Source organism: Podarcis pityusensis (assembly GCF_964106645.2).
Source record: "Podarcis pityusensis genome assembly, chromosome: 3".
Lineage (NCBI taxonomy): Eukaryota > Metazoa > Chordata > Lepidosauria > Squamata > Lacertidae > Podarcis > Podarcis pityusensis.
The window spans coordinates 115,531,657-115,541,779 of NC_138026.1; the positions used below are offsets into that span (position 1 = coordinate 115,531,657).

The following is a 10,123-nucleotide window of genomic DNA, read 5'->3' on the forward strand; positions in this document are numbered from 1 at the left end:
CAGAATGTTCTGGTGAGAGTTCTGTGTCTTCTGAATGCCCAACTATTTATAGGGATTCGTGATATACTGACATGGAAGCCCTCTGCATGGATGAACTGGCATGAAAGACATGATGACAAAATCTATTCACCAAGAGGAACCCAAAAAAGTTAATTACCACATATGTTGCACATTATTCTTCAGAAAGCCATAATATTCAAAGATCAGAAAGTAAAATTCATGTCGTTAAGCATGATGTGCACTCATAGCTCAGTGGTTCTATAGCACTTATTGTTTTGAAAGTTTCTGTCTATATATTATTTCCTGCTTTGGGTATTGTGGTCCACGACTGCAACCACTCAAGAAGACACATTGTACCAAAGCAAGGAAATACCGAACAGTGCATTAACCTGATGAAATCTTTGGGATTCAGTGGGCTGTCTGGAGGAGGTCAACGGCTTTGGAGGAGCCAGCCACTGAAGTTGAGCCATGCGGTATGGTCATTAAGGTTTGAACTTGAGAAAAGACTTCATTCGGTGCAAAAGATGGTGTGTGGAGGGAAGCCTATGGTTTCTTTATAGAGAGTTTTCTTCTCTACATTTATGATTTGCCAACCCTCCCTTTGAATATTACTTCAGAATTATATTTCTACAGGTGAGGAGGGAAGAATTTGGATTACTGATATGGAATATGACATTAAACAGAACTGTGTGTGTAAAAAACAGAAAAATTGAGGGAAGCTCTATATTGCCAGAGGTTTACGGTGGAAACTTAGAGCTGACTCTTCCCCATCTTTTATATTATTCATGGAGTGAACTGAATAATGCTGAAAGGACTTTGAATTTCATTTAATTGGAAGTACAATACAGTGGTACCTCGGGACGCGATGGGATCCGTTCTGGAGCCCTGTTCGCATCCTGAACATAACGTAAGATGCGACAGTGAGTCTGTGCGTGCTCGGGTTGCATTTCGCCGCTTCTGCGCATGCACGTTTTGCCGCTTCTGCACATGCGCGTTTCGCCACTTCCGCACGTGCGCGGGTGATGTCATTTTGACCATCTGCTCATGCACGAGCGCAAAACCCGGAAGTTTGGGACGCTTTATTCACTTTTGTATGGTTTAAGGTATCCAAATGTTTCTTGTACCTATGTAGAAAATATAATCCACTCAACAGAAGTTGCATCCACACCTAGTAAAGCCCCCTCCCCCGGGTGCGGTTAAGTCCAGTGAGAGGCGACAATGGGGTTTTGTTGCTCAGCTTGCTTTCAGGCTAAGGAAGCCTTTGTTTGTCCGCAGGGAGCTTTCTGGGTCATGTGGCCAGCATGACTAAACTGCTTCTGGTGCAACAGGGCACCGTGAAGCGTGCCAGAGTGCACAGAAACGCTATTTACCTTCCCACTGCAGTGGCACCTATTTATCTATTTGCATTGGTGTGTTTTTAAACTGCAGAAGCTGGGACAGAGCAATGGGAGCTCACCCTGTTGCACGGATTCAAACTGCCGATTGGCAAGTCCAAGAAACTCGGTGGTTTAGACCACAGCACTACCCTCTCCTTTGCTGAATGGGGGCCTAAATAGCTGGATTAGATGCAAAGTCCCCCTGCGATGATTCAAATCTTCATTCTCAAGCATGAATGTGGATATGCATAGCTGTATTGTGCCTTTGAAATGGGGACACCTGCCATTATAAAGTTTGGTTATAAATTGTGTCTTGAAGAATAATGCATTCTCCTCCCACCTCCTTTTAACCCAAAGAGAAACACGATCAATTATTTAAATGACTGCAATGCTTTTATTGAGCAAAGAGTACTAAAGTAGACAGAGTCCAATTATCTTCTCATTCTTTTGCTGGCAAGAAGTTCAGCAGGTCAGGAGACGATTCTTTTAGCTGAACTGAGGCATCGATTAGATCTGCTCCAATCAGTTATTTCCTGGTGAGAGAAGGAATATGATAATCTGGGTTAGTGTCCACAAACACAATTTGGCAATTCAATTGTCCTGCCATTGTTCCAAAGCTCTGTACACTTCATGACAGACATATCATCCCAGTTCATCTCCACCCACCTATTAACAAAATCCTTTATTGCAAACTTCAGGTCTCTGCTATTCCATTGAGTTAAAACCACCTGCCAATCAGTATTCACCAAGTTGCTCAGTTGCCCACATTTTATTCCATCCATGAATTCATGGACATGTTGAACCTGCACAATCATGTCTGATGTGGTTACATCCAAGGCTACCTAATTTGGCCTTCACAGGTCACCACCCAGGTCCAAACTTTAGAGAAGTAATGCAGAATCTAAAAAGGAAGCATTTTGCTCCAGTGATGTAAACATGGGATCATACAGCCTTGGGGTGGGGGCTTATTTGAGTTACACAGTTTGGAACATAATGCTCCTTCTGTATGGGCACTTGGGACAGAAGCTTTGCAGAGATAATGGCAATACAGTAGACATTCATTTCCATGAGCATCACATACTTATGGGTGATCAAACAGGTTTTGTGGGGGGCTTCTGGAGCACCACAAAAGCCTGTTGCACCTAAGAGGAGCTCTACTGGATGAGGCCAACGGCCCATCAAGTCCAGCATCCTGTTCTCACAGTGGCCAACCAGATGCCTGGGGGAAGTTCACACACAAGATTTGAGCACAAGAACAATCTCCTCCCCCCCCCCCCGTGGATTTCAGCAACTGCTGTTCAGAAGCATTGCTGCCTCAAAGTGTCATGGTGTCACGTTGTGGCATGTGCACACTGTTTACTCTCCCTCTACCATCACCACTCTTTGGCACCACAGAGGCCTTGGACCCGTCCAAGGCTGAACTTCAAGGCTTCCACCAACGCCCAGCGCGGACACAGGCGTACCCCGGAAGCATGTCTGTGGCCAGAGTGTGCTCCAACATAGGCCCCATGGCAGAGGCCCAGTCACCACTGTGGTGCTGGATAGCCAGAGGGAAGGCAGTGGATGGCAGCAGCAGCTGGCAGTTGGGAACCCACAGGGAAAATTTGGTGGGTGCTTGGGCCCTCAAGGGCCCCTGGAAATGGCTCCAGTGTTGCAACTTAGACATTGCTTTCTGGGTTCTGTGCTGTCCCCCATGCTTTTTAACATCTACATGCAGTCGCTGGGAGAGATTAGCAGGGGGTTTGGGCTGGGTGTCCATCAATATGCGGATGATACCCAGCTCTACTTCTCTTTCAGATCAGAACCAGTGAAGGCGGTGAAGGTCCTGTGTGAGTGTCTGGAGGTGGTTGGAGGATGGATGGTGGCTAACGGATTGAATCCTGACAAGACAGAAGTATTGTTTTTGAGGGACAGGAGGCAGGTGGGTGGGTGTGGAGGACTCCCTGGTCCTGAATGGGGAAACTGTGCCCCTGAAGAACCGGGTGCGCAGCCTGGGACTCACAGATCAATTCTGCGTCCAGGGCAGCTGCTTACCAGCTCCATCTGGTATGCAGGCTGAGACACTATCTGCCTGCGGACTGTCTCGCCAGACTGGTGCATGCTCTAGTTATCCCTTGCTTGGATTACTACAATGCGCTCTACGTGGGGCTACCTTTGAAGGTGACCTGGAAACTACAACTAATCCAGAATGCGGCAGCCTTCTGGTGACTGGGAGCAGCCGCCGAGACCACATAACACAGGTTCTTGAAAGATCTACATCGGCTCCCAGTACATTTCCGAGCACAAGTCAAAGTGTTGGTGCTGACCTTTAAAGCCCTAAACGGCCTTATTCCCGTATACCTGAAGGAGTGTCTCCACCCCCCTCGTTCTGCCCGGACACTGAGGTCCAGCGCCGAGGGCCTTCCCTCACTGCAAGAAGCCAAGTTACAGGGAACCAGGCAGAGGGCCTTCTCGGCAGTGGCACCTGCCCTGTGGAATGCCCTCCCACCAGATGTCAAAGAGAACAACAACTATCAGAGTTTTAGAAGACATCTGAAGGCAGCCCTCTTTAGGGAAGCTTTTAATGTTTAACAGACCACTGTATTTTAATACTTTGTTGGAGGCCGCCCAGAGTGGCTGGGGAAACCCAGCCAGATGGGCGGGGTATAAATAATGAATTATTATTATTATTATTATTATTATTATTATTATTTAGAATGAAATGTATACTTGCCATTTAAGCAGTTTACTTTTTGCAACAATGGGTGTTCTGATCACATTTCCCAATGGGTTTGTAAGGTGATAGACATTGTTTAAAACGCATGCAGCTCCCCTTTCTTTTTGAACACTGCCAACCGTTTTCTACTTTTTGAGAGGATGCTGCATACAGACAAAACAAAAGGAAGAAGAACTGGTCAGATAACAGTGTTGTCAACATTGCCATTAACCAACATATCTAATTCCTTTAGAGTTAGCTAAGTGTAATGTACTTCATAAAAATTATATTCCACATGAGTGTAAAAACAAACAAACCCTCAAAGCGGTTTACAACCCCCCCCCAGTAAAACGAAGAAAAAATTAAGACATAAGTAAGTTAAAGCGCTAACACAAATTAAAATTACTTCAACTTTCTAACATTTGTGCAGGCTAGTCAAAACAAGAATGTTTTTAGCAGGCGCTGAAAGAGGGACTGCTTGGTTTCAATAGGAAGTGAGTTTCAAAATGCAGGTTCTGCCCCACTAAACAACTGATGTGGAGCAAGGCAATCTCGCAAGTAAAGTGGCCCCAAGCTGTTAAGGGCTTTATATGCTAAGCAGAGCAATATTGTCTCTCATACCAGCCCTTTGACTCACCTGGACAAATGAAGAGTAGAAGGAGGGAAAGCAGGAAGAGGCTGCAGAAGGCCTTCATGGTTTCCACAAACTGTCTTGTGTGCCTCAAGATCTTCCCAAAGGAGATGACAGGAGGTGAGACTGGAGAGATCTGCAGTCACTCTGTATTTATTGGAGAGTTTGTCAATAGCAGACGATGTGACGTTTCAGATGCTTGAGAAACCTGTCAGTAAAATATTTCATGAAGCTGATTGCAGCAAGGGACTGCTGGTTTCCCCCCCCCCCCCAATAAAAAAATCTTCATACTTTGCATAGTGTGAGCTATATTCACCAAGGCTTTAAGATAGGCCAAGTTCTTATTTTATTTTACAAGAAGAGAACTGAGGGTTGGAGAAAAGCAATGTGCCAAAAGAAACCCCCACCAACAATGCAATATTTATTAAAACTAGTATTATTTAGGCTATTTACCTCACTTGAGTCTCCTAGGTATTCAAAGGAGCTCAGCACGGGACAATCTTTTTCACTCCTCACCATCAATCTAATCTTCCTTGGTGGGTATTATGAGGTGAACGACGTGAAAAATCATAAAGAAATGGGAGCCCTGAAAGTACTGTAAAAATTGTGACAAGTCACATTTCTTAGGCACACAAAATTCAGATACAGCGGTACCTCTAGTTGTGGACACGATCCATTCCAGGGTGTCATTTGCACCCCAAAAAGTCCGCAACTAGTGTGGCACTTCTGTGCAAGCGTGGAGTATGATAGAGCGCTTCTGCGCATGTGCGAAGCGCGCAGAACTCTTCCGTGCACGTGCACGCAGTGAACCCCGGACGTTTGCTTCAGGGTTTGCAGCGTTCGCAAGCCGAAAAGACGCAATATGAGCCTAACGCAACCCGAGGTACGACTGTACAGGTTTTCATTCTCTGCCTCCCAAGGTAGTGGGCTTTTCTGTAGCTAGATTGACAACTCTAAAGATGCTTTGTGGTGCGGTCTTAAATGGAACCATTGTCAAATGCTACTGCGCTCTACTTGTTGTTGTTTAGTCGTTTAGTCGTGTCCGACTCTTCGTGACCCCATGGACCAGAGCACGCCAGGCACTTCTGTCTTCACCTTCATGGACCACTGCCCCTTCATGTATCATTGCCTTGCCATGGCAAAGGGGCTTGAATAACTCAGAGAAGCTATGAACTATGCCGAGCAGGGCACCCAAGATGAACAGGTCACAGTGGAGAGTTTTGACCAAACGTGATCCACCTGGAGGAGGAACCGGCAAGCCACTCCAGTATCCCTGCCAAGAAAACTCCATGGACAAAGACAACAGGCACTCTACTTAATTCCCCGCAATATAATTTGCCAAAATTAAGTACAGTGGTACCTCGGGTTACATACGCTTCAGGTTACAGACTCCGCTAACCCAGAAATATTACCTCGGGTTAAGAACTTTGCTTCAGGATGGGAACAGAAATCGTGCTCTGGCGGCGCAGCAGCAGCAGGAGGCCCCATAGGCTAAAGTGGTGCTTCAGGTTAAGAACAGTTTCAGGTTAAGAACGGACCTCCGGAACGAATTAAGTACTTAACCCGAGGTACCACTGTAATGATCACTGATGAATGCAGCAAGCAATAGAATGGACTCCCTCGGGAGGTTGTGGACTCTCCTTCCTTGGAGGTTTTTAAGTAGTCATGGATGCTTTAGCTGAAATTCCTGCTTCGCAGAGGGTTGGACTAGATGACCCTTGGATCCCTTCCAACTCTACAATTTTATGATGGAAATTGAAGACCGTGGTATCATAATGTATGTTGTGAATGTAGCCCAGGCCTGCTGCTACCTGCCTTGAGGTTGCTATGACTTTGTTGAATTGTATTAATCATGTTGATGAATGATTTCTGATACTTTCTGATCCTTTGAATGACTATGATTTTATTGAATCGCATTAATCATTTTGCTGAATTTATTATTTGCCTCATTTATGTGCCGTTGTGTTTGATCGTGTTGTGATTGCAATGTTTGTTGTTTTTTAATGCTACTGTGAATGTTGTGAGCTGCTCTGAGCTTGGCATTTGTCGCTGGAAAAGCGGAACACAAATATTAAATCAAATCAAATATCCCGAGGCCCAAAATTTGAATTAAAATGAAGAAATGCACCCTTCTTTCACTGTGAAGTTGGGGAAGTGTTATTTGAAATACACATGGACTCAGTGAGGCTCAGTAGACTTTGCCCACACAAAATGAGTGTTTGGCCCAGAAATAGGAAGCTAGACAAGGCCTGCTTTCTCAAAATATAGTGCTGCGCCTCTCTTTCTCAACAAAAACAAATATCGCAGTGCATTTTTCAGTGAAAGAAATAAATTGACCCATGACTCTCATCCACCTAAGCAGCATATTTGAAATTCATTGCCCCCTGCTTCTTTGCTCTTCAGATTTGGGTTGTAAATTTAAAGTCACCAGGTCAGCTTTGAGGTCTATAAAACCAATTTCTCGCGCAGCTTTGGTTTTGAAATACAGGTTTGCACAGGGCAATGAGAAGATTCTGGTTCTACAGGTTCACCTGTATTTTAGATAAATATTAGTTCTCAGTTGGATGTGGGATGCAGAGTGCATCGTGTATATAGGACATTTTTTAAAAAAAGGTTTAGCTTTTTATAATTTTATAATAGGCAAAAATAAAGATGGATAAATCTTAATCTCAGGGTTGTGGGTTTGAGCCCCATGTTGGGCAAAAGATTCCTGCATTGCAGGGGGGTGGACTAGATGACCCTTGTGGTCCTTTTTAACTCTATGATTCTATGATAATTTGGGCTTATTTCTAACTTTACAATTCTGATTATTTGGGTTTCCTTTCTGCACACGAATTATTCGGCCAGCAAATGTCAACATAAAACATGTTCAAACTATTGCAATTGTCTGTGCTGCTTATCAATCTGGCATAACCGTTGAATTTGCTGAAAGATAAATATTCTTGGGGCCGTCCAATGCAGGATTCAGAACAGACAAAAGAAAAGCATCTCAGCACATACATAACAAATGGGAATCGCTCCTATAAGATGTGGAGACGGCTGCCAACTTGAAAGGGTTTCAAAGAGTATAAAAAGTATAAAGGGTTTCAAAGAGTGTAAATCCTAGTCTCCAAAAACAGATTTAGAGGCAGAATTGGGTAGGATTACAATGCAAAGTGCTGCTAAGATATCTACAAGAACAGAATGAATCTACAGAACACTTTGAATTGTGCTCAGAAACGTAATGGGAGCCAATGTAGGTCTTTCAGGACCAGTGTTATATGGTCTCGGTGGCCACTCCCAATCACCAGTCTAGCTGCTGCATTCTGGATTAGTTGCAGTTTCCAGGTCACCTTCAAAGGTAGCCCCACGTAGTGCGCATTGCATAGTCCAAGTTGGAGATAACCAGAGCATGCACCACTCTGGCGAGACAGTCTGCGGGCAGGTAGGGTCTCAGCCTGTGTACCAGATGGAGCTGGTAGACAGCTGCCCTGGACACAGAATTGACCTGTGCCTCCATGGACACCTGTAAGTCCAAAATGTCTCCCAGGCTGTGCACCTGCTCCTTCAGGGGCACAGTGACCCCATTCAGGACCAGGGAGTCCTCCACACCCACCCTGCCCCATTCCCACAAAAACAGTACTTCTGTCTTATCAGGATTCAACCTCAAACTGTTAGCCGCCATCCATCCTCCAACCGCCTCCAGGCACTCACACAGAACCTTCACCGCCTTCACTGGTTCCCATTTTAAAGACAGATAGAGCTGGGTATCATCCGCATACTGATGAACACCCAGCCCAAATCTGCTGATGATCTCTCCCAGTGGCTTCATATAGATGTTAAAAATCATGGGGGAGAGGATGGAACCCTGAGGTACCCCACAAGTGAGAGCACTCCACTGTTGGAGACAATATGGCTCTGAATGCTTGTCCGAAATCGCAAATGGAGAGAGTGCTGTCACACTTGTGAACTTCCCAGAGGTTGACCATTGCAAGAACAGGGTGCTGCAGTAGATGAGCCTTGTCCAACTGAAATATACTCAGAGTCGCAAAGTGATTTCATGCTCTTTATTCAGCTCATAGTGGTGAGGAGGAATGAATAAATGTCCCCTCACAGTATCTGCTTTATATACATTATTTACACAATGGGCTGCACATGATTGGCTAATTCTGGAATTCTACTGTAAGCCAATCAGGTTGTGGATTCACTTCTATCTGGAGCAGGATTGGGTGGTTCCTGCCAACCAATCATACTGCTGCATTGTTCTAGGACCAATCAGACTGCTGCATTCTGAATCCTATTGTTCTAGGACCAATCAGACTGCTGCCTTTTGGATCCTATTGTTCTAGGACCAATCAGACTGCTACAGTTTGGATCCTATTCAACTCAGTACATAACACCCCTCCCCTCTAAGTTCCAGTCCTGCCCGGGAGGTCGCATTCATAGTCCTCAAGGTATGCCGGCGGCCTACGTGTGCGTTGTGGCCTGGGGTGTTCCCTGGTCCGGGCTCCGGGTTCTGGCTCGTGTTCCAAGGATGCTGGCTGTGATGCGGCTGTTTGGTCTGGTGCAACCGGCTCGCTCAGTCGTGGTTCTGGTTCCGGTGTCCTTTCGGCCTCACGGGTCCTCTCTGTATTTACTGATTCTGCCTCTCCTGCTGGCCCCTCCTGCTCTATGGGCCTCACTGCCCCGCTGTTCCCTTGGGACTCCTCTGACCTGTCCTCCTCCTGGTTTTCTCCCGGGAATCGTCGCCGTATCTGGTCGCAGTGGCGTCGCCAGCATTGCCCCCCATCCGTTAGCACCTCGTACGACACGGGGCCAGTGACCCTGGTGATTGTGGCGGGTACCCATGCTGGGCCTGCCCCAAAATTCTTTGCGTACACTGGGTCCTGGGCCTCGAAGGTCCGGGGGTTCCTGCCTTCCCCCACCACTATCTCATCCTGAGCTCTATCGGGGTGAAGGCGGTCCAATCTGATTGCAAGGCGCCGACCCATTAGTAGTTCAGCGGGGCTCCGGCCAGTCGTTGAGCTGGGGGTGCTGTGCTGTGCTAGAAGGAATGTGGCAAGGCGGTACTCCCAGTCCCCTTGCGTCATGCGGCGAAGGGTGTCCTTGGTGGTCCGCACCATGCGTTCTGCTTGGCCATTGGTGGCAGGGTGGAACGGCGCCGAACGGATGTGGCGGATGGCGTTCTGCGCTGTGAAGGTTTGGAATTCTCCTGACGTAAATGCAGTCCCGTTGTCTGAGACGAGAGTGTCAGGGAGCCCGTGGGTTGCAAACAGCCTGCGTAGTACCCGGATGGCTGCGGACGTGGAAGTGGACGGTACCAGTGCGACTTCCAGCCATTTGGTGTAGGAGTCCACCACTATGAAGAATGTTTTCCCCTGAAAGGGGCCAGCGAAATCCACATGCAGGCGTGACCATGGTGCTCGGGCGGACTCCCAGGAC

The 10,123-nt window shown here is 46.6% G+C and overlaps 1 long non-coding RNA gene across 1 annotated transcript; it reads right to left on the reverse strand.

Annotated features, from left to right (window-relative positions):
- Positions 1-1,808: 1,808 nt before the first annotated feature.
- LOC308474749 lies at positions 1,809-4,882 on the reverse strand. Its single transcript, XR_013984922.1, has 3 exons — positions 4,709-4,882; positions 4,090-4,235; positions 1,809-1,909 (listed from the first exon to the last, which is right to left on the reverse strand). It is a non-coding gene; the product is annotated as an uncharacterized lncRNA (long non-coding RNA).
- Between the last annotated feature and the right edge of the window lie 5,241 nt (positions 4,883-10,123).